At 35.7% G+C, this 24,693-nt stretch overlaps 1 protein-coding gene across 27 annotated transcripts in view; it reads left to right on the top strand.

The window, feature by feature from the left end:
• Positions 1 to 24,693, top strand: part of LOC140439729 (uncharacterized) — a 150,914-nt gene that overhangs the window by 74,502 nt on the left and 51,719 nt on the right. For 15 of the 27 annotated variants that reach the window (XR_011950692.1, XR_011950695.1, XR_011950697.1 and 12 more), the window contains exons 2-10: positions 44 to 237; positions 3,929 to 4,049; positions 16,684 to 16,707; positions 17,000 to 17,101; positions 17,318 to 17,420; positions 19,416 to 19,902; positions 23,310 to 23,412; positions 23,950 to 24,051; positions 24,269 to 24,371. The gene's annotated coding sequence lies outside the window, so the exon portion shown is untranslated. The other 12 variants (XR_011950707.1, XM_072529845.1, XM_072529843.1 and 9 more) reach the window with 12 other exon arrangements.

Below are 24,693 nucleotides of genomic sequence, written 5' to 3'. Positions count from 1 at the left end.
ATGTGGTGTTTTTTAAAGATTTTAAAATTTCTAAATGTTCCAGATTATTTAATAATAAGGGCTTTATTGCAAGTATGAAGAATTTCTGTTTGTGGATCAAAGATGTGGTTTGTACTTCGAATATGTTGTGAGAAATGGGATTGACCTGATGTTGGACGTTCTATATATCTAAGATGTTTTCTCAATCTAATGTTAAAGGTTCTACCGATGTAAGATGTAACACGCATCGCATTACAGGTATGGCAACTCAACTTATACACCCCACTATACTAAAATGAGTCACGTTTGTCCTTGTTATTCAAGAATGCCAACCTAAATTTGAGGAAGTCTTAAAAGAGATGTTTATGTAGTCTTTAAAAACTTGTGCAATTTTGTAAGAAACCTCACCTATGTATGTTAGAGAACGGTAAGGTTTTTGTTCAACAATTTCACTAGAATGTTGTGAATATACATGGTGTTCTAACATTCTATTTGTTTTTTTTGTAAAATTTTATTGATTAAATTAATGGAATAACCATGGTTTGTAGCTATTTGTTGAATTGTTTTTAATTCTTTATTAAAAGATATCAATGTCAACAGTAAAGATATTAACCGATTTATATAACTATAGAAAGCTGCCATTTTATGTTGAATAGGATGATGTGAATCAGCTGGTATAACTGTGCCAGTATGGGTTGGCTTTCTATAAATATCAAGAACAATTGTATTATTGTTTAATGTTAAAGTTAAATCTAGAAAATTTAACCCTACAATGCATGATTTTTTGAATTTATTCCAAAAAAATATTTTTGGTTAGGTATTAGTGCTGTGAATGGGTAAAAAATATTTAAAAAAATCTTTTGCTTTTTTATTATATATATATTTTTTTTAAATGTATCACATATGCTACAACATGCACTTATGATACAAAAAAAGGAAAAATGATCTTAACCCTACAATGCATCATGTAGCATATCTGCTACATATAAAATATTGAAGAGTTCCATTTTCATTAACAGTTTATTGACGGAAGTTACCAAAACAATTTTTATTTTTATTCAAACATAGGTGAACTTTGCATTTTTCACAAAAAATAAAAGAAAATCCTTTGCAGCCGGGTATTTTACATCATTGCCTGGTATTACTCCAGTTTGGAATGTGACCGAAGTTCTCAGTTCTTACATCTTTTGGAGGAATTGCGGTTGAAGATGATTTTTTCTTTTTCTGTTCTAAATTTTGGTCAAAAGAAGAAGATGGCCTTCCCCTCTTTTTTGAACCATTCTGCCCAACGTTGCACAGACAATTGGCGATTTCAGCACGAAATTTTTCCATTGACATTGTAGCTCTGTTTCCTATTTACCTCTCTACCCTCCGATAGAGTAGCCATGCGTTGATGATAGTAATGTCAACTAAATGATAAAAAATTCTGCAGTACCATTTTCTGGTTCTCATTGAGATTTTGTAACGCCCTAAAATACTATCTAAAAGATCCACTCCGCCCATATGTTTGTTATATTCTAACACTCAGTTTGGACATGGTACTTCCACTCGTGTTTTCTCTTTTTTATCAAACCTTTTCACTTCTTGAACTGGAGAAGAACCCATGTATGTAGAAAGTAATGTGACTGCTTTATTATCCAGCCATAAAACTGAGACAAACGGAGCATTTTGAAAAGAAGCTACATATTCTTCGAAAGAACCTCGCGTTTTTTTTTTTTAAACAGTATCACTAGAAAATTTGCAGTTGGGCAAACGATTCCTTCTCACTGTTCCTAACGAAAGAATGCCATTTGAGAATAAATATGACATCAGAGGAATTCCTGTATAATAATTATCAAAATAGACAATGTAATTGCAGTTTTTGAGAATTGACCGGCACAAGTGTATAATAACGTTTGCTGAAGCCCCAAGATCAGGCTCATTTGGAAAACGGTACTTATCAGAATTTTCTTGGCCCGAGTATATTTCAAATTGGTACGCATATCCCGTAACACCAGATAAAACAAATAATTTATAGCCCCATTTGTGAGGCTTTAGTGGCATGTACTGTTTCATGTAGTGTCGGGCCTTTGTTGCACACATTTGCTCATCTACAGATAGACACTTTTCAAATGGAGTTTCAAATGGATTTAAAGAGTCAATAACTGGCCGCAATTTATGCAGACGATCATGATCCGCATGATCTTTAGGAAGCATTTTTGTGTTATCATTGAAGTGTAGCATTTCACGAATTTTTTCAAATCGATTGATACTCATCGTGTTTTTTATTTTTTCAAATCCATATTCCTCGGACCAGTATCTTCTGATATTTGACATATTTATTACTGACATATAAATGCAGATACCAATGTACTTCTTTATTTCTCCAGTCGTTATATTCGCCGGTTTTGAAATATTTTTTTGATTGCTGTAGAGGTTCGACTCTTTAGTGATTTTCTCAAATAGCTCATCGGTAAAAAAGTATCTGGAAAAAAATCAACAAATTACATACTAAACTGCAAAAGGAATAATTTACTTATTAGGTTTTACCTGAAGAACTGAAGGGTGTTGATAAGTCCATTATATTTGTTGGGAGATTTTCATCACCTCTAAATGTTGTACCCTGAACATTTTGTTCAAAAGATGCTTGCTTCCAGCAAATAGATTTGAATGCATCTTTATCCAGTGTAAATATATTTTCTTCTGAGCTGTTCTCGTCTTCATTCTCAGGTATTATTTCGTTGACAAAATCTGCCTCATTATTATTTTCAACGTTCGAATTGGTTAGTTCTACATCATCTAGTTCATGCTCAAAAATAATTGTATTTTCAATGTCCAAATTGGCGTAATCCACAGGATCTTGAAACTTTTCAGCAGCCCATTCTAAGCAATTATCAACGTTTTCACTTAAATTATCTTCGTCCAATTCTTCCAGATCATCGTCACTTTCAAGAAAACGTTCTGCCAACTTTTCCAACTCCTGGTTTGTCAAAGGTTTTCGAAAATCCTTTTTTTTTGTCCATCGCCCTGAGATTAAAAAAAAGCATAAAATGCATGTAGCATATTTGCTACATTTTATTAGAACACCCGGTAATTTATTTTTATGAACTCTGGATACGCACTGATATAACAAATAGTTTAAATACTTACCTAATTTTCCAAATTTATCGAGTCTGCCTGCCAAAACCGCTCCAAATATTCAAAAAAACACAAATTTACTATGTCAGATACACACATCAACCACCAAAACAACATTTAGAATTAAAATTCTGTACTTGCTGCGCCATCTATTGCCAGCAAAGCGAAACCCGATTTAAAGTGTGTATATAGTATGTTACACTATGCATTTAGGTGTATCATAAATCATTTAATGAAAATGGAACTCTTCAATATTTTATATGTAGCAGATATGCTACATGATGCATTGTAGGGTTAAGCTATTTGAGTAATCTTGAATCCCTAAAGTAAATTTTATGGTGTGGTGTAATTGATTAAGGTAATCTAAAAAGGAATGTAGATTATCAAGAGTACCACTCCATACTATAAATGTATCATCTACATATCTTGAATAGAATTTGATGTAATTAGTGAAGGGATTGTTTTCCATTATTTTATTAGATTCAAGATCATTCAAAAATATGTCTGCTAGAATTGGGGATAGGGGGGAACCCATTGCAAGTCCATCTGGTTGAACAAATGTCCTATTATTGAAATTAAAGAAATTTTGGCTCAGGCAAATATTCAAAAGCTCTATATACTCAATGATTTGGTTTGGGGAATAGTTGTTATTCCATAAGTCCATAGTTATTATACTAATAACTTCCTGTGTTGGTATATTTGTGAATAAATTAGTGATATCTAAGGATATCAGTATATCACCTGTGGAAATCTCCAATGCAGTTATTTTGTTAGCTAGACTTAGATTATTATTTACTATATAGTTCAATTTATTATTATATAATGTTTTAAGGTATTGGTTTAAGTATGTTGCTAAAGCAAAGGTTGGAGAATCTGAAAAGGATACAACTGGTCTGATTGGAATATCTTCAAAAATATCTGTTTTATGCATTTTCAGAAGTCCATATAATCTGGTAATTATGGTTTTAAGTATTTGGTAAAAGTTTCTTTTTTGTGGTAGTATCCAGTATTTCATTGCTATCATTAATTAAGGTTTTAACTTTATTAGCAAAGGATTTAATATTAACTGATTTGGTTAAGAATTTATTGTCATTAATGAATTTTGTTACTTTTTTGATATAATCAGAGGATTCTAAGATAACTCTAAGATAATTGTAAGATTTTTTGATTTATAGATTTTATAACATGTTTAAAGTTGTTATATCTGTAATTAGTTCTATGGTTATGAATATGGTTCAAATTTTCTATATCCTTTCTAAGTAAATCCTTTAATTTATCCCTGATTTCCTCTGTGTTGTCAGTTGGGATTGATTGTAAGATACTTTCACATTCTGCTCCAAGTAACTCTAGATTTTTTAGGTGTTGTTTTCTAGAATCTAGGGGGGGGGTTGTTTTCATAGATGTCATATATCATCCATTATCACCATGTGGTATGTAAAAGTAACTTCAACATTATGTAAAATCCATATTATATTTCACAGCTTCACATATATTGATAACACAAATCAATACATATAATTCATCTTATTAATGATTCCAATCGTCAATGAAAGATTTCAAATTCGGACACCCACACCTCCACAATATTCTTCTTGATAAAATTCCTTTTCCTTAAACTAAATTAAATATCAGTATTTTACTGGTATGGTACCTCAACTTATTTACCACAAATTTTCTAATTTAGTCCACCTGACTTTTAATATTTATGATATATACTTATTATATTAGAATTTGATTTAATTCAACACATGGTTTTAAAATTCTAAGACAACACTGGAGAATCGTTCAGACTAGTATTACTAATTAAATCAACTTATTTTAATCTTAAATCACATACAATTCACGTTGTCGAATAGAGATACTAAACTTATAACTATAAGTGACTAAATTTGATTTTGTTAAAGTGTTGCAGAAATTTATTGTACAGACTTACCAATGCCGACGTGGACGTTACATCTTGCTTTGGTACATTATAAACTTAAAATAAGACTAAAATTTACTGTTACACCGTTTAAATAGCACATTAGTTACCGGCATTCATACATCATGCCTATATCCTGCGTTCAATTGTCATATACCAGAGTTACCAACCTCATTATTAATTAATTAATAACTCGAATTAGTTTCTGGAATGTGTTGCTATAAACAATTTTATCCATTTCTCTGGTTTACACATATAAAACTAACATGAAGAAGTTTAAACATACTATTGCAGAGGGCTTGTCCACACCAACAATAAGTGTTTTCAAAATCTTTTTCAAAAAATTTTGTATATTTATTACACATTTGAATTATTATTTGTTACCAAATGCTCATCTTAAATTTATTTTGTAATTCTGGTTCTTAAAAAATTTTCAAATTTTGTTATATAAAAATTATTTCAATTAATTTGACTGTCACACTTAAATTTTAAATTTAAATTTAATTCAGCAAGTGATTGTTAAAAGTATGCCAATATTATACACATTAGCTTACATTTTCAATTTCATTTAATTGTTTAACTACTAAGGTCTGTTAGCTTCAAAAGCTGGATAACTTTAGAAATAGAAGAAGAACTGTCACACTTTAACCTACATTAGCTTGTCAAATTTACCTCTTAAAATACTAGTAGACAACAAAAAAACCCAATTCCTCTCCTAGCAAGTAATGTAGTGCCTATAAGCCCCATTTTTTAAGTTTTATGTTTGTTTTGTCCTGTTAATTGTGTTCTGTTTGTCCTAATTGTGTTTTAGGTTTATTATTTTAACATTTAACATCACAATTCTCTGCCTAGCAGAGCTTTTATTCAAAAGTTGATAATTACAAGTCAAAGAAATTGCACACCCACAAAATAGTACAAGTACTTTCATTCATTGTCATATAACTGTCAAAAATTTTCAATAATTTAACACACATTTCAAAATATATCTTTAATAAATATAAATAACTTTAATAATTTAAATAATATAAAACATCACTTTTCTTTCAACAAACAATAACATATACCTACTCCTATATCATCTGGTAACATCCTTCCCCTCAAGAAACTTCCTCCTAAGTTGTCAGACAGTTACAACATTGACCGAAGATCACTCATATCAGTAATACGGGATAGTTTGAACTATGTATCACCAATCACTATATAAAAACTCTTGTACCGGAATGTAAGTAGTATTTTGTTTATTTCTAATTTATTACAATTCAACAGATTTTTTCTCTTACCAATTTGTGGGTTGTTACTTTGTCTGCTAAAGCAATTTTATGCATACTAATAAACACAGACATGTAATATTGGCATAATTACTAAAACTTTTTTGATCTATATCCTTATAAGACAGCAGCCTAATATGGGCTTTTTATAATTTCAGCATTTAATTTACTTTGTACCACTGACCTGATGATGCTTTGCAAATTTTAGAAAATGCAACCGGTCGTCTTTGGTAGTAAAATTAAATTGATTGTGAGTTAGTCTAATTTATTTCTTTTACCTCTTTTTAAAATGGACTGACACAAGCAACACATTCATGATTAAGTCTGAATGTTTCAGCCTACCTGAAAGTCTCAATAATCTCTTGTCATCAATAAAAGGTGCTAAACTTAAAAGTTCACTACGCTTTGGCAAATCTTGACCCAATTTCAATGCCTCAAGTTAGAATACTTGTCAAAGATGTCCACATCTTTGTTAGCCACAAATATTTGATGCTTGGCCTTTCTTTGTGGTAAGCCAACATCGTCAAGTTTGACCGCTTTGGGCCAAGTTTCCTCTTCCATTTTTAGCCACGATGGTCCGATCCACCAAGGCTCATAAGAAATGAGTTGATCCGCATTTACGCCTCTTGAGATAATATCCGCTGAATTGCTTTTAGTTTCAACGTGCCGCCATGTCCAGGTTTTAGAGGCCTCTTGTATTTCTGATATACGATTTGATACAAAAGTTTTATAATTGAAGAATATAGTTGAATCAGTCCACATGTATATCCTATCAAATTCAATACCCAATTCTGATATAACTTCACCTACTAATCTGGTGCCTAACAAAGCACCAATGAAAGTACCTTAAGAGGCGCCACTCTTGACTTTGCGCACAATAAGCCTACATGATGATTACCTGACTTAGCCGTTGAACGAAGATAAACTGCTGCCCCATATGCAGCCTCTGAAGCGTCCGTAAAGCAATGTAGTTCTATACGCTGTGGATTTGAACACATTACTTGCCTATTGATGTGAATGTTTCGAATGATACCAAAATTTCTTCTATAGTTTACCCATGCTGTATGTAAATCTAGTAGTAGTGACTCATCCCAATGTATTTTGAGTTTCCATAAAGATTGCATAATGAGTTTAGACTTTAGTACAACTGGTCCTATAAGACCTTTTTTTTTTCTTCTTTTATGAGGGGGGGTGGTCCAAATGTCCGAAACATACCTCGGTCCTAGAAGGTGGGCAGAACCGCCTTCCAGCCTCGGTTATGCAGGACTCCTCCAGCGTGGCCACGATGATATCCGAGGCCGCGCGCTAGGGTTGTTCTGACACCATCGCCGTCAATGCCAGAGACCTACCTGCTAAAAAAACACCCTCCTCAGCTGTGAATTACCGGCCGGATCGCCCTGATTGGGACGCAACATCGGCACGGCATTCACCCGATCTTTCATTCACGCACAATTCTCACACATTCTATCACTTTCCCAGTACGACGGAATTATTGTCTCCCTCTATTCCTCCCTGTTCATGTTCAATCTCTCCCCTTCTCATTCTGCCTTATCTTCTTTCTTGGACCTGGGCACCCTGCCTACCTTCGGGTCGCCTTTCTTCTTGTTCCTTTCTTTCCAATGTTCTCCTCACATATCTCTGAACTGCTCTCCACCGATCTGACGACCTAAGCATCTCCTCCACCAGTTCAGTGACTGATTGCACCCTACTTCCTAGCTCTCTCTCAAGCAGACTCCTCTCACCTATCCATCTATCGCATACCAATAGAGGGTGCGAGACAGTGTCCGATATTTCACAATACAGGCATTTGTCATCTTCTGCCTTTCCAAATCTGTAAAGGTATGCCCTAAAGCAACCATGTCCTGTGAGCATCTGCGTCAGGAAATAATCTAAACGCCGATGCCCGCAATCCATCCATCTTCTCAGATTAGGAATCAACGACTTCGTCCACTGCGCCACCCTTCTCATCTCATTCCATTCCTCTTGCCACACCATTATGGACCTTTCCCTTTCTTCTTTTTTTTTAAACGTTCTGTTGCTATGTCTTCATTTCTTCTCTCGTATATTCTTCCTCTTTCCTTCACTAGCATGTACATTGGAATACACCCGGTGATAACTCCTAACGCCTCGGCAGAGACTGTTCTGTATGCACACGCCACTCTCAATAGACTCTTCCTATCTGCTCGGGTGAGCTGCTTTCTGTACGCCTTTGTTAAAACTGCAGAACTCCAGACAGGCGCAGCGTAGAGGATGATCGATTGCACAACAGAATGAAGTTCCCTCCTCCTCTCAGTTTTGGGCCCTCCGATGTTGGGCATGATCCCTCCCAATGCGGCGGATCTCACCGCAGCTCTTTGAGTCGCCGCTTTTACGTGCTCCCCCCACTTTCCGTTTTGACTCAGAGTCACCTATAAATACCTCACACACTTCTTTGGAACCACTCTCTTTCCTGCACATTCAAATGTTATCCCGTCCCTTTTCCTTGGTCCCTTGAGAATTATAGCCTCGGTCTTACCCGCAGCCAGTTCTAACTCATGCATTTTCATCCATTTCTCGACTTGGTTGCTTGTACGCTGTGCACCAAAGATAAGATCCTCCCTGTCCCGCGCCACTACCAGCATAGCGAGGTCGTCCGCAAATGCGAAAGGGGTTACACCCTCTCCGTATTGTTGGCACACAACCCCGTCATATGCCAAGTTCCATAGCGTGGGTCCTAGGACCGACCCCTGCGGCACTCCAGCCGTCACGTCAACCACTACTCCTTTTTCTACCACAATTTTCCTCTCTGACAAATAGTCGGAGACCAAATTCATCAAGTACCTCGGACACCTTCTCTCTCGTAGAGCATTCATTACCTCTTTCCATTTTAATGTGTTGACCGCATTCCGGACGTCAAACAACAGTAGGATTGCCCACCTCTTGTTAACCCCCACCCCGCGTAACTCCCGGAAGACTTCCATCAGCGCATCCACCGTGCTCCTGTTCTTTCTGAAACCGTACTGCCTGGGTGACAGCCCGCCTGACTCTTCAATCACTGTGTCTATTCGTCCTCTTAGGAGCCTCTCGTATAATTTACCTATGCACGACAGAAGGCAAACAGGTCGATACTTGTCTTCCCCCTTTGGGAGTAGCACGAGCCTCGAGATCTTCCAATTTGCCGGAAATCGCTGAGTTTCAAGCAGTACATTCATGTGGTCCAAAAGCCACGTCGGCTCCATACTGCCAATGCGTTTCACCGCTTCTGGTGGTATTCCCTCGAGTCCCGGAGCCTTTCGTGTCTTTAGGGCACTCAACGCTTCGTTGAGTTCGTCTACGGTAAAAGGTACAGCTCGCTCAGCTTCGGCGTCCCACTGCACTCCATGCCAATGGCCAGGTGGAAATAGCTCTCGGGTAACCTCAAGCTTCCTGTCCAGTGGCATCTCATACAGAGGGTACAGCTTGAACTGGTTCATTACGATTTTGTAACCCTGGCCCCAAACGTCCTCATTCAACTTGTCACACAGTTCTCTCCAGTGCCTCTTCTTCTCGACTCGGATCATCCTGTTCAGTTCCTTCTTTCGCGCATTGTATACCATATCCATTCTGCTAGCCTCGGTTACTTCTCCTCTACCTCTCGCCCTCGTAGCCTGTCTTCTGATGGCAATGCATTCCTTCCTCTTATTGGCGATCTCTTCGCACCACCAGTAAGGCATTTTTCTTTTTTCATCTACCCTGTTTATGCAATTTCTCATAGTCTCTCTTATTATTGATTCAAGTCCTTCTGCCGATGGCGGTTGGCATCTTCTCCCCTCTATCAACCATCTAGAATACTCATCAAACGCTAGCCAGTCCGTTCTATCTCCACCTCTGCTTCCTGTTTGGTTCGCTGATGACTCCACGTTGGTAGTCCCTACTCCGACGATCGAAAAGCCAATGTAGCTGTGTTCTGTAGCAGTGTCATCCGGCAGCACGGTCCAGCCTCGAATTTTTCTCGCCGCATTCTGTGTGGCACAGGTAACATCGATAAGACAACTAAGTCCAGAGTTCCTATCCATTCCATAAGCATTTGTCCGCGAGCGTCCGTTCTGGGAGAAACTCCGCCGCTTTGGCGTTGAAGTCCCTCAGCACTACACACTCTCTTCCCAATAATCTTACCTCATTCATAATCTCATCCAGTCTACTTTCATAATTCTCCACTGTACAATTCGGTGAAATGTAGCAGCATACCACATTTACTCCCTCCACACGTATCGTTACAAATTCCTCATGCGTATCAATACCATATACTCTCAGTTTTCTATTAAGTATCCGCACTCCTACTACGCCCGACGTATCCACGAACCATTCCCTACTGCGCACTAACGTGGGGTTTGGCTCCGCTGCTATCAGGATGTCAATTTTTTTTTTCGATTGCGGAGACCACAGCGAGGTCGTGAGCTAGCCTAACCGTCCCAACATTTGTTTGTAGCACTCTTAACACACGCTTATTCCACATTTTGTCGCTCAGTCAGTAACTTACTACCCTTCTTCCACCTTCACCTCTTGCTCTTCTGATAATTCCCCTGAATTTGGGACACCAAGTGGATGTAGATATATGACCTTCCTCGTCACAATTGAAGCATTTTACAGTGTTACTTTTACACTGGGATTGCACATGGCCCTCCATCCCACACTTCCAGCACGCTCTTTTGCTTCTCCCTCACAGTCTCTTGCTATGTGGCCATGTGCTTGGCATCTATAGCATCGTGTCACTTTCACCATCTCTTTTACTGTGACATGTACCATCCCGATCTTCATTCTTTCTGCCACTAAAAGTCTTCTGGCTATGTCCTCATCCGCCTCCACATATCAGATTCTACTTTCTCCCCTGTTTGTCCTTATTTTTCCAACTACTTCACATGCTTCCTCCCTACCAGCAAATTTCTCTACCGATTCGACGATGTCTTTTTCTGTGGTTAGGCCATCCATGTCCGCCAGCATCAAACCCTTCTTTACTCTTCCACCTTTTGCCACTACTCTTGTTGCGCATCCTTGTCTTGATGCTACTAAATTCCTGACTTGTTCCGCCATTTTCCTGCGTCCATCTAATTCCAGGACCACACCTTCTTGTCTGGTTTGTCTAACCTTGTTTATGACGACATCCTCTCTTTCTCCTAGCTCTTCCCTTAACTCTTTTACAAGTTCAGCATAGGGCTTGTTCTCCGGTTTTGTGATAATTGCCATCCCTTTCTTTTCTGTGGCTACTATTTGCCTTTCCTTAAACGTTTTGCCGTATATCGTTGCCGTTACCTTCTTTCCTCTTGCTGCCCACTCTAGAACTTTTCTTGATGTTTCCACTCCTAGTGCTGCTGGTGCTGCTATCCCTATCTTTTCTCTATTCATTCTTTCCATACGGTCGAATAGTTTCCTGGCTGCTGCCAAGAATTTAACAGCCATTGGTTCTTCTCCTCTCCTTTGTTTCAGCTTGTGGACAAATTTTTTTGATGTCTTCTCTTTCCCATTTTTCTCCACTATACATGTTATTTGAGACATAGTCCCAATTCCTCCATTTTCATCTTCTTCCACGTATAATCCGGGGAGGTCTGGGTACCTTGTACTAAAATTCCCCTTCACCCTTGCATCAGCAGCATCCTCTGTTACCAAGATTGCCACATCGTCCGCTGCCTCCAAAATTCCTTTTTCACAGATGGTTACTTTATCATAAACCTCCTCCGGCCATTCTTGATCTAGTACTTCACTATTTCCTCGGTGCTTTCTGGTGCCGTATCCATTTTCTTTATAGTTCCTCAATCCTTTTTCTTTGTAATTCTGGGTCCTCTTCCCAATTTACTTCTACCTGTGTCCCTACGCACCTCGTAGTTGTTGCTACAGTTATTTTTGTTTGCGTCCCTATTGTTGTTACGCATCTTCTTATACCTCCCCTTTTTTCAATATCCTCTGTAGCACTATACATTAACTCTCTAATGTTTGGTTGGTCGTCCATTCACTCTCGTCATTACTATCCCCCGTTTCGTTTTCACTGCCATTCTTCTCCACTGTTTCACCTATGTCCTAGTTTTCCCCTTCGTTCTTCTCCTTAGGCTCAACATTTTTCTCCGCCCAACTGTTCTTTTCTTCCTCTTCCGCTAATGTCGCCAGCCTCTCTTCGCCTATATCCTCCATAGACTCTCCTACCCCTATGCTTACCTTCTTTTTTATTAAATATTTTTCTTCTCACGAGTTGGGTCGATTCTTCGGTCCAGCGGGGCAGTGTGCCCATACTCCGCCAAGGCTATAATCCCCTTCGGTTCGCCTTCTCCTTAGGGCATCGCTTGAGACCCACTTTTCCCCTTGGGCCATGCACCCCTTCGGCACGATGGTGTTACACCTTGAGGTTAGGGTGGCGATATATTAGAATGCTGCATATCCATTTGTTCTCGGTGGTTTTTTCCACTGGTTTTTGTATTACTGGAGGTTTTCTCCTCAGGTATAGGTTTGGGTATCAGGATGTGTATGATGGGTAGGGGTGGGTGTAGTATGATTGGGAGTTTTTGTTGACACAGGGACAGGTTAGTAATTTGAGTAGTGGACAGCGGACAGCTGCTCCATTTAGTCGCCTTTTACGACAAGCAGGAGAAGCCGTGAAGGTATTCTACTTGAGCGGCCCCCGCCTTCACACGGGGAGGTCCCACAAGACCTAGAGGATCAAAAACTTTTGTTATGACACAGGGACAGGTTAGGAATTTGGGTAGTGGACAGCGGACAGCTGCTCCATTTAGTCGCCTTTTACGACAAGCAGAAGAAGCCGTGAAGGTATTCTACTTGAGCACGGGGAGGTCCCATAAGACCTAGAGGATCAAAAACTTACGCTATCATAGATAACACTGACCGCTTAGTTATTTTAGCAGCATGTATTGTAGTGTTTATTGAATAGTGAAGTTTGTCTTCCTGTGCATCCCAGTAAATTCCCAATGTCTTATTGTTATTGCCTTCTAACAAATAGTGCTCAATTCCTCTTTTAACTGAATCATCCATTTCCAAAACCTCTCCCCGGTTAGAGATCCATTTCCGCAAGCAAAATTCTGCGCCTTCTAGAATATAATATTGCTAATATGTTCCTTTAATATTCTTGCCTCCTCTACAATATCTACTCCCGTTAGCAAGGCATCAACATAGAAGTCTGAAAGTATAACTTGCGCTGCCTTAGGGAAACTGTCTTTGTTATCATGTGCCAGCTGCTGTAAACATCTGATTGCTAAGTAAGCAGCAGGTGCCGTTCCATATGTAAGTGTGTTAAGTTTATAAACATTAACCTCTTCTTCTACGTTTGACCTCCAAAGTATCCGTTGTAAATATCTCTGCTCCTCGTTAACCCAAATACATCTATACATTTTGGCTACATTAGTCCCTATTACTAAATTATGCCTTCTGAATCGAAGTAATATGTTGAGCAAATTGTCTTGCAACTTTGGACCCACCATTAGTGATTCGTTAAGAGAAATGCCCGCGTCTGTAGTTGCACTACCATCAAAAACCACCCTGCATTTTGTTGTTGCTGAACCTTGTTTTACCACCGCATGATGAGGTAGGTAATATACCTTGTCTGACTATTTATAGTATGCATGTTATCAATGCTCCCAATTATATTCTTCCATAAAGACTTCATATTGTCTCCGTAATTCACTATCTCTTGCTAATTTTCGTTCCAATCTATGAAATCTTCTATGTGTTATGCTGAATGATTTACCTAATGGCATGACTGTCTACCTTTCAGGTAAGGTGACTTTAAATGATCTATTCTTATTCCTAAAAGTTGTGTTTTGAAAAGTTTCTTCACTGAACTTATCTTCCTTGGATAAAAACCTCTTCTGTGGAATCTCCTCTATATCCCAAAATTTTTCAATTTTATTTTCCAAAGTAACCTCAGAAGTGAAATGGCAATTAACTAGAAAATCTTGCTTATTGTATTGTTTTTTGTCTGGAAATATTCTACCGGATATGATCCAGCCGAGTTTAGTTTTTTTGCATAAGTGGCTGATTCTTGCCAAGTACCACTTGCCCTACACATAGTAAATTCCAAAAAATACCCGCGCCTAATAGAACGTCAACTTGTCCCGGTGTATTGAAACCTTCATCGGCTAAGTTTATATTGTGAGGAAAATTAAACTGATTTATTGAAATTCTAGAATATGGAATGCAATCCGAAATCTTGTCAAAAATAAAAAAAACTCGTGTTGCATTTATACCCACCTTCAAATCTTGAATGTATTGTAGCCTTCACTGATCTTTTAATATTTGTAATACCTTGACCTATCCCAACAACTGGTATATTTATTTTTTGACCTGTTAGTTGCAGCTTCTCTGCTAGGCTGCGTGTAATGAAATTAGATTGAGATCCCGAGTCTAGCAATGCCCTACATTTACAATGTTATCAACCATGTCAATAATGGCTGTTGAAAGTAAAAACTGTTCTTGTACCTCTTCTACCATTTGAGTTGATTTAAAGGAATCTAGTTAAAATCCTTGCCCTATAGTTTGGTTATCAGTTAGAGTTGTATCTAGTCCCAGTGTTGTATCATCAAGTTAAAAACCTTGATCTGAACTTGTCCGATTAACTGCCTGTCCGTAAGAATTCTGCCCGTGTATTGCTTGTGAAGTAAATGCCTTCTGGTTTTGTGTGCCCGTATTGTTTGGTATGTCAGAACCTTCCATGTTTAACCTGTGTGTGCTAGTACCTTGAATGATGCGTGTATTTTGACCTGTCTGATTGTGTATCTGAGTATTTTCCACTTTATTATTAATATCCGAGTGAAGTAAAGTGTGATGCCTCTTTCCGAAAGATCTGCATCCCCCGATGTGCAATTTTGTACCCTATGTCCAATCCTTAGACAATTCCAACACACATTTGCTTTTCTTACATCATCTCTTCTCAGTTGTAAAGAAAGCTCCTCAAATTTCTGACATTGATATAGAGAATGATAACTGACGCAGATATGACATGCCTTTCCATTTGTTTCTATGAATGCCCTACTAGTCGTGGGCTGTCTATTCGATCGTCCTTTTGTTTCCCATGATTTGTGAATAGTTGCCTTGTTAATCTCAATTCCTTCTTCCAGATATTAACATTTTTCTTCGATAAAGTCTAAAACATTAGCAAGTGTTGAGAACCTAGCCTTTGGTCCATGTTTTTGACATTCCCGTTTTGTTGTGATGTCTAATTTACTACCAAGATTACCAATAAAATTATGACCTATGATTCTATTGGTTGACCTAAAGAACTTAATGCCCTAATATCCTTTCTGATTGAATCTACAAATGTTCGTAATTGAGTACCCGACTCTTTTACTAATTTGTCTGAGAGAAATAATCTCTACTTATGTGTATATACCTTCTTAAGGAATATATTATAACCTTTCGAGACTGGCTGAATGACGAAAGTCTATGCCACAAAAAAAAATTAATCCTGCCTTTCTTTCGACTGCTGTGATGTGCCATCTGTATCCTCAATTTCAGTTTGAATATTGTCAAATTAATTCCATAAATCTTTGCATTTTGAAACTCTAGTAGGTAATATGATGATGTACTTTCCGTTAAATTGTTTATAAAACACTCGAAAATCGTTAATTGACCTTTCAAAATCCCTCGCCTTTTAATTAAAGCATCCATTATGATTAACAGTAATAAGAAAAAGCAGAAATAAAAATAAATTCAAATCCAACCAATGTAATTGCTCAAATATAAATCCAACAATAGGTAGAAATAGGAATTTTATAATGAAATGAACACTCACCCTGTATTTGCCTTATAAAATAGTAACATACCTCGAATTTGGAAGCACCCAGAAATACTTTAATTTGTTCCAAAAGTCATGAGCTGTTTTCAAACCATAATAAACCATGAATTCACTGCTGTGAGATTTTTGTAATAAATACCGATTGCTAGCCTCTGTGGTGGTGCAGAAGTGTCGTGTTAATTATGTTCCAAGTTATATTCCAAATGTTGTCGCTGTGAAGTCCCCTGTAGGAGGCTAAGCAATGCCAGCCATTGTGATGTATTTTGCCTTTGAGTTGAAAATGCCGCTGCTTGCAGTAAATTGTTTACTTACTGGTAATATCCGGCTTGAAGGAGGACCATTATGTGTTGTGTGAATACGTTTTTTATTAGTTTGGACTGGGTTGACTATTCTAACTAAAACTCCTCGATTAAACTCAGTTTATATTAATTTAAATGTAAACAATTCACTCCGATATGCCGTTCGTTCTATGGCTGACAGTGATCTGTTTTTGTCAAATGCGTAAAGCGCGGCGCAATCGACGACGGCCGAAGGCACAGTGCCGTAACATTTACGTAGTGTTGAAATGCGTGTTCTGATTCAAAGACTAATTAGATTGGTAGTGTAACATATGTAGCTAGATTAAGTTGTTTTTCTTTTTGTTTCAGAGATAAAGAACGATGCCACCATGGGTTAGTTGCCGTAAACACCTTAATTCATTGATTATTTACCAATCAAGCATACTTAACAGTATTGCGTTCAATAATAAAGTTAATTTTATACATATAGTTTTATTAAATGTTGAAATAAGTTATTTCAGTTATAAAAATTGGCAAACAATAAATGATGAAAACCAATAAATTTCTGACACCTCTTCAGAAATATTAATCGTATTGTTGAAAGCATGTTCTGATTCAAAAAGGCTAATTTTATTCTTAGTGTAACTAACATATGTATCTAGATTTAGTTCTTTTTTTGTTTTAGAAATAAAGGATGATGTCACAATAGGTAATTTTACTTAAACACTATAAATCATTGATGATTAACTATTAAACATACTTAGCAGTATTGCGTTGAGTAGTAAAGGTAATTCTATACTTACATAGTTTTTATAATTGTTGTTGAGATAAATAATTAATTTCAGTGATAAAAAGTGGCAAATAAATGATGAAAACCTCTAAATTTCTGACACCTCTTCAGAAATATTTACGTAGTGTTGAAATGCGTGGTCTGATTCAAAAGACTTATTAGATTGGTAGTGTAACATATGGTAGCTAGATTAAGTGTTTTTTTTTGTTTCAGAGATAAAGAACGATGCCACCAGTAGTTAGTTGCCTTAAACACCTTAATTCATTGATTATTTACTAATCAAGCATACTTAACAGTATTGCGTTCAATAATAAAGGTAATTTTATACTTGTATAGTTTTTTTTAATGTTGAAATAAGTTATTTTATTTATAAAAATTGGCAAACAATAAATGATGAAAACCAATAAATTCTGACACCTCTTTAAAAATATTAAACGTATTGTTGAAAGCAAGTTCGGATTCAAAAGACTAATTAAATTCTTAATTAGTCGGATACTTGGATTAGTTGGATAATTCTGTATTTATATAGTTTTTCTAATTGTTGAAATAAGTTATTTCAGTTTTAAAAATTGGCAAACAGTAAATGAGGAAAACCACTAAATTTCTAACACCTCTTCAGAAATGTTTACCTATTGTTGAAAGCCTGTTCTGATTCAAAAGACTAATTAGATTCTTAGTGTAACATATGGACCTAGATTAAGTTGTTTTTCTTTTTGTTTCAGAGATAAAGAAAGATGCCATCATGAGTTAGTTGCGTTAAACACCTTAATTCATTGATGATTTACTAATCAAGCATACTTAACAGTATTGCGTTCAATAATAAAATTAATTTTATACTTACATGGTTTTTTTAAATGTTGAAATAAGTTATTTCAGTTGTAAGAATTGGCAAACAATAAATGATGAAAACCAATAATTTTCTGACACATCTTCAGAAATATTAATCGTATTGTTGAAAGCATGTTCTGATTCAAAAAGACTAATTATATTATTAATCTAACATATGTATCTAGATTTAGTTGTTCTTTTTGTTTGAGAAATAAAGGTTGATGTCACAATAAGTGTTTCACTTAAACATCATAAATCATTGAAGATTAAGTTATTAAGCATAATTAACAGTATTGCGTTTAGTAGTAAAGGTAATTCTAGACTTACATAGTTTTTATAATTTTTGAGATAGATAAGTAATTTCAGTTATAAAAAGTGGCAAATAATAAATGAGGATAGCCGCTAAATTTCTGGCATCCCTTCAGAAATATTTACGTATTGTTGAAAGCCTGTTCTGATTGAAAAGACTAATTAAATTCTTAGTGTAACATATGTAGCTAGATTAAGTTGTTTTTCTTTTTGGTTCAGAGATAAAGAATGATGCCACAATGGGTTAGTTGCCTTAAGCACCTTAATTCATTGATGATTTACTAATCAAGCATACTTAACAGTATTGCTTTCAATAATAAAGTTAATTTTATAGTTATATAGTTTTATTAAATGTTGAAATAAGTTATTTCAGTTATATGAATTGGCAAACAATAAATGATGAAAACCAATAATTTTCTGACACATCTTCAGAAATATTAATCGTATTGTTGGAAGCATGTTCTGAATCAAAAAGACTAATTATATTATTAATCTAACATATGTATCTAGATTTAGTTGTTCTTTTTGTTTGAGAAATAAAGGATGATGTCACAATAAGTGTTTCACTTAAACATCATAAATCATTGAAGATTAAGTTATTAAGCATAATTAACAGTATTGCGTTTAGTAGTAAAGGTAATTCTAGACTTACATAGTTTTTATAATTTTTGAGATAGATAAGTAATTTCAGTTATAAAAAGTGGCAAATAATAAATGAGGATAGCCGCTAAATTTCTGGCATCCCTTCAGAAATATTTACGTATTGTTGAAAGCCTGTTCTGATTGAAAAGACTAATTAAATTCTTAGTGTAACATATGTAGCTAGATTAAGTTGATTTTCTTTTTGGTTCAGAGATAAAGAATGATGCCACAATGGGTTAGTTGCCTTAAGCACCTTAATTCATTGATGATTTACTAATCAAGCATACTTAACAGTATTGCTTTCAATAATAAAGTTAATTTTATAGTTATATAGTTTTATTAAATGTTGAAATAAGTTATTTCAGTTATATGAATTGGCAAACAATAAATGATGAAAGCCAATAAATTTCTGACACCTCTTCAGAAATATTAATCGTATTGTTGAAAGCATGTTCTGATTCAAAAAGACTAATTTTATTCTTAGCGTAAGTAACATTGTATCTAGATTTAGTTGTTATTCTTTTTGTTTCAGAAATAAAGGATGATGCCACAATACTTTATTTTACTTAAACATCATAAATCATTGATGATTAACTAATCAAGCATACTTAACGGTATTGCGTTGCGAAGATATGTGCAGGAAACTGGAAGCATTTAAGATGTGGCTATATCGAAGAATGCTTAAAATCTTGTGGACTAACCGAGTCACAAATGAGGAGGTCCTCAGAAGAATGAACAAAAACCGAGAGGTACTGACCACCATCAAATCTCAAAAGTTTCAGTTCTTCGGACATATTATGCGAAATGAATCCAGATATACTTTCCTTCAAGCCATCCTGTAAGGAAAAATATTTGGAAAACGAGGTCCAGAAAGAAGAAGAACATCTTGGTTAAAGAACCTCAGAATCTGGTTTAATACAACATATGTGCAGCTTTTCCGCGCTGCCGCAGATAAGATAAAGCTTGCCATGATGATCGCTAACATTCGTAACGGATAGGCACATCAAGAAGAAGTAAAGGTAATTCTATACTTACATACTTTTTATAATTGTTTAGATATAATTTCAGTGATAAAAAGTGGCAAATAATAAATGATGAAAACCTCTAAATTTCTGACACCTCTTCAGAAATATTTACGTAGTGTTGAAATGCGTGGTCTGATTCAAAAGACTAATTAGATTGGTAGTGTAACATATGTAGCTAGATTAATTTTAGAGATAGAGAACGATGCCACCATGGGTTCATCATCATCAATGGCGCTACAACTCTTCGTGAGTCTTTGCCGCGTTTACTATTGCCTTCCATGTTTGTTGGTCCTGTGCCAGTAATTCTCATTGTCGCACTCCCATTTTCTCTAGATCTTCTTTGACTGCATCTTTCCACCTTTTTCTAGGCCGCTCTACAGACCTTCTTCCCTCTGGCCTTTTCCAGAACACATTGTTTATAAGGCGATTGTCGTTACTGCGTATCACATGCCCTGTCCATCTGAGTCTATTGGCCTTTATATATCTTACTAAATTTTCTTTTCCGAATAGAGACTCTAGCTCGTTATTGTATCTGCCCCTCCATTCGTTTGTCACGCTGTCTCTGCAAGGGCCATATATCATTCGAAGAATTTTACGTTCCCACACCAGCAATTTATTTATTTCTCTTTTTGTTAGCGTCCATGTTTCGCTTCCATACGCGATTGCTGGTCGTATTATAGTCTTATATATCCGGATTTTTGTACCTCGTGAAAGAAGTTTTGACTTCATTAGATGTTGCATTGCAAAGAAAGATCTGTTTCCTGTCATTATTCTCGTTTCAACTCCTCGCTCTAATTTGTTGTCATTTGTGATTGTTGCTCCTAGATATTTAAATTCTTTAACCACTTCGAAGTTGTGATCATTTATGTCCAGAATTTATGCAGAAAGCATTTGATATTTCTCCCCCTCTTCTAACTTGTGCAAAAGAGTTAATTACACACATTTGTGTTACCGCAGCTAGTTTCTGGGGTACGCCGAGCTCGATCATTGCCTTCCATAATGTTGCACGATTAATTGAATCATAAGCCTGTTTGAAGTCTATAAAAATCTGATGCACGTCGTGATTATATTCCCAATACTTTTCAAGCATTTGATTTATTGTAAATATTTGATCAATAGTCGATCTGCCAGGCCTGAAACCACACTGTTAGTCACCAACTATTTCTTCGGCGTATGGTACTAATCTTTTTAATAATATCGAAGCCAATATTTTATATGTAGTGTTGATTAGTGAGATTCCTCTGTAATTCATGCATGATTCCTTTTTTCCTTTCTTGTGTATTGGTACAATAATACTACCACACCATTCTTTCGGCATTATTTCTTGTTGCCAGGCCATTTCTATTAATTGATGGATTTTACTTATGAGTTCATGACCGCCTGTTTTAATTAGCTCGGCATGAATATTGTCCAGACCAGGGGATTTATCGTTTTTAAGCGTTTTTATGGCATGCGTAATTTCTTCCATGCCTGGTGGGGGTATTTCTAATTCGACCGTTTGATACTAATGTTCTTTGTTGTTTCCACCATTTTCATTGTTTTCATCAGTGAAATTTTGGATATTCAGAAGCTCTTCAAAATATTCAGCCCATTTTTCTATTATTTTGTTTTCGGCAGCCAGCATTTCTCCATTTTTACTGTCTTACTTCTCTGTAGAAATTTTTATTTTGATTTCTTCTGTGTTCTCCTTCTACTTTTTCAATTTGTTGCTGCAGATATTGTCTCTTTTTTTTTGTCTAAGTGTTCTTCTCGCTGCGGCTCTCTCTCTCTGTGGAATCGTATACGTTTTTCTTCTGATGGATTCGATAGATAATCAGTTCTTCTTTTGTTTGCTTCTTTTAGAGTTCTTTCACGTTCGTCGTCGAACCATTTTTCCTTTTTTGTTTTTTTCGTTCTTCCGATAGATTTCTCTGCTGCTTCTGTAATAGTTGTTTTTATGGAGTTCCATCGCTGATGTTCACTTTCATTTTCATTTATTTCCAAAACCTGAAACCTATTTCTTAATTCTACTTGGTATTGTCTTTGATTATTTTCTTCTTTCAGCTTCGCCACATTCCATCGTTCGATCTTTGTGTATTTATCTATTGTTTGTGTTGAAATTCTTGTTCTGAGCTTGGCCTTTACGAGAAAATGGTCTGTGACGCTGTCCGGCCCTCTCATAGTTCTTACACTTATTATGCTGCTAGAATGTCTCCCATCAATCAATACGTGATCTATTTGTTTATTTGTTCTTCCATCGTTTGATCTCCATGTTGCCTTGTGGATCTTTTTTCTAGCGAACTGGGTGCTTTTGATGGCTAAGTTGCAGCCTGTTGCAAAATCGATCAAACGTGATCCATTATCGTTTGTAACTTCATGTAGACTATATCTTCCTGCCGCCGGTATTACGTAGTCTTCTGTGCCTACCTTTGCGTTTAGATCACCTAGTATTATTTTAATATCGTGGTTAGGAGCTTCTGTGTAGAGTTGATTTAGAGAGCCGTAGAATTCATTTTTATCATCCTCTAATGCGTCTTCGGTTGGTACATACACTGAAAATATAGTTAAATTGGACAATTTACCTCTTAATCTTATGATGCAGATTCGTTCGCTTATTGGTTTAAAGTCTAATAACTCTGATTGTAGTCTTTCATGTATTACAAGGATTTCATCTCCTGAATGGCTACTACATCATAGTTCAAGTTTTCTAGTTGTTTTATCGCTGTCGTGGCAATTCCAGGTCTGTACCAACTTAGTACATTCCATGTTCCTAATAGAATATTCTTTGTCCGTAGCTTTCGTCGTTTGTTTTTATAATCTGTCCTATTCCGAGGCAATAATATTCGTTTCGTAGCAATTTTTTTTTTACTTGTATGGGTCGCTGGTCCGTAGCAAAACCTCCTTTTCGGAGGACCATGTTCTCCCTTCCTCGTTCGCCCTGACCTTGCCTTCCATTGGGGTTGGTTACCCAATCTCTAACAAGGTTGCTCAGATTTCCGGGGTCCACCCGTGTGGTCAAGACCACACTTCATGGAGGTGAGGATAGGAATTGAGTAGGAGAGGCTGGAGATGCTAACTGGAAACAGCATCTTATAATGCGCATCACTACTCCTTTGAACCCCCCCACCATGGGTTAGTTGCCTTAAACACCTTAATTCATTGATTATTTACTAATCAAGCATACTTAACAGTATTGCGTTCAATAATAAAGGTAATTTTGTACTTATATAGTTTTTTTATGTTGGAATATGTTATTTCAGTTATAAATATTGGTAAACAATAAATGATGAAAACCATTAAATTTCTGACATCTATTCAGAAATATTGAACGTATTGTTGAAAGCATGTTCTGATTCAAAAGACTAATTAGATTCGTAGTGTAACATCTTTAAGTAGATAAATTGTTCTTCTTTTTGTTTTAGAGATAAAGAACAATGCGACAATGGGTTAGATTCCTTAAATACCATAATTCAGTTATGATTTATCAATCAAACATATTTAACAGTATTACGTTGAATAATGAAGGTAATTCTGTATTTATATAGTGTTCTAATTGTTGAAATAAGTTATTTCATTTATAAAAATTGGCAAACAGTAAATGAGGAAAACCACTAAATTTCTGACACCTCTTCAGAAATGTCTACGTATTATTGTAGAAAGCTTGTTCTGATTCAAAAGACTAATTAGATTCTTAGTGTAACATATGTAGCTAGATTTAGTTGTTCTTCTTTTTGTTTCAGAATTAAAGCATGATACCATTATGGGTTAGTTGCCTTAAACACCTTAATTCATTGATGATTTACTAATCTAGCATACTTAACAGTATTGCGTTCAATAATAAAGGTTCTTTTATACTTATATAGTTTTATTAAATGTTGAAATAAGTTATTTCAGTTATAAAAATTGGCAAACAATAAATGATGAAAACCAATAAATTTCTGACACCTCTTCAGAAATATTAATCGTATTGTTGAAAGCATGTTCTGATTCAAAAAGGCTAATTTTATTCTTAGTGTAACTAACATATGTATCTAGATTTAGTTGTTCTTCTTTTTGTTTTAGAAATAAAGGATGATGTCACAATAGGTTATTTTACTTAAACACTATAAATCATTGATGATTAACTATTAAACATACTTAGCAGTATTGCGTTGAGTAGTAAAGGTAATTCTATACTTACATAGTTTTTATAATTGTTGTTGAGATAAATAATTAATTTCAGTGATAAAAAGTGGCAAATAAATGATGAAAACCTCTAAATTTCTGACACCTCTTCAGAAATATTTACGTAGTGTTGAAATGCGTGGTCTGATTCAAAAGACTAATTAGATTGGTAGTGTAACATATGGTAGCTAGATTAAGTGTTTTTTTTTTGTTTCAGAGATAAAGAACGATGCCACCAGTAGTTAGTTGCCTTAAACACCTTAATTCATTGATTATTTACTAATCAAGCATACTTAACAGTATTGGGTTCAATAATAAAGGTAATTTTATACTTGTATAGTTTTTTTTAATGTTGAAATAAGTTATTTTATTTATAAAAATTGGCAAACAATAAATGATGAAAACCAATAAATTCTGACACCTCTTTAAAAATATTAAACGTATTGTTGAAAGCAAGTTCGGATTCAAAAGACTAATTAAATTCTTAATTAGTCGGATACTTGGATTAGTTGGATAATTCTGTATTTATATAGTTTTTCTAATTGTTGAAATAAGTTATTTCAGTTTTAAAAATTGGCAAACAGTAAATGAGGAAAACCACTAAATTTCTAACACCTCTTCAGAAATGTTTATGTATTGTTG

This window comes from Diabrotica undecimpunctata, chromosome 4, assembly GCF_040954645.1.
Source record: "Diabrotica undecimpunctata isolate CICGRU chromosome 4, icDiaUnde3, whole genome shotgun sequence".
In the NCBI taxonomy this organism is placed as follows: Eukaryota; Metazoa; Arthropoda; class Insecta; order Coleoptera; family Chrysomelidae; genus Diabrotica; species Diabrotica undecimpunctata.
This window is presented reverse-complemented; position numbering and strand designations above follow the sequence as displayed.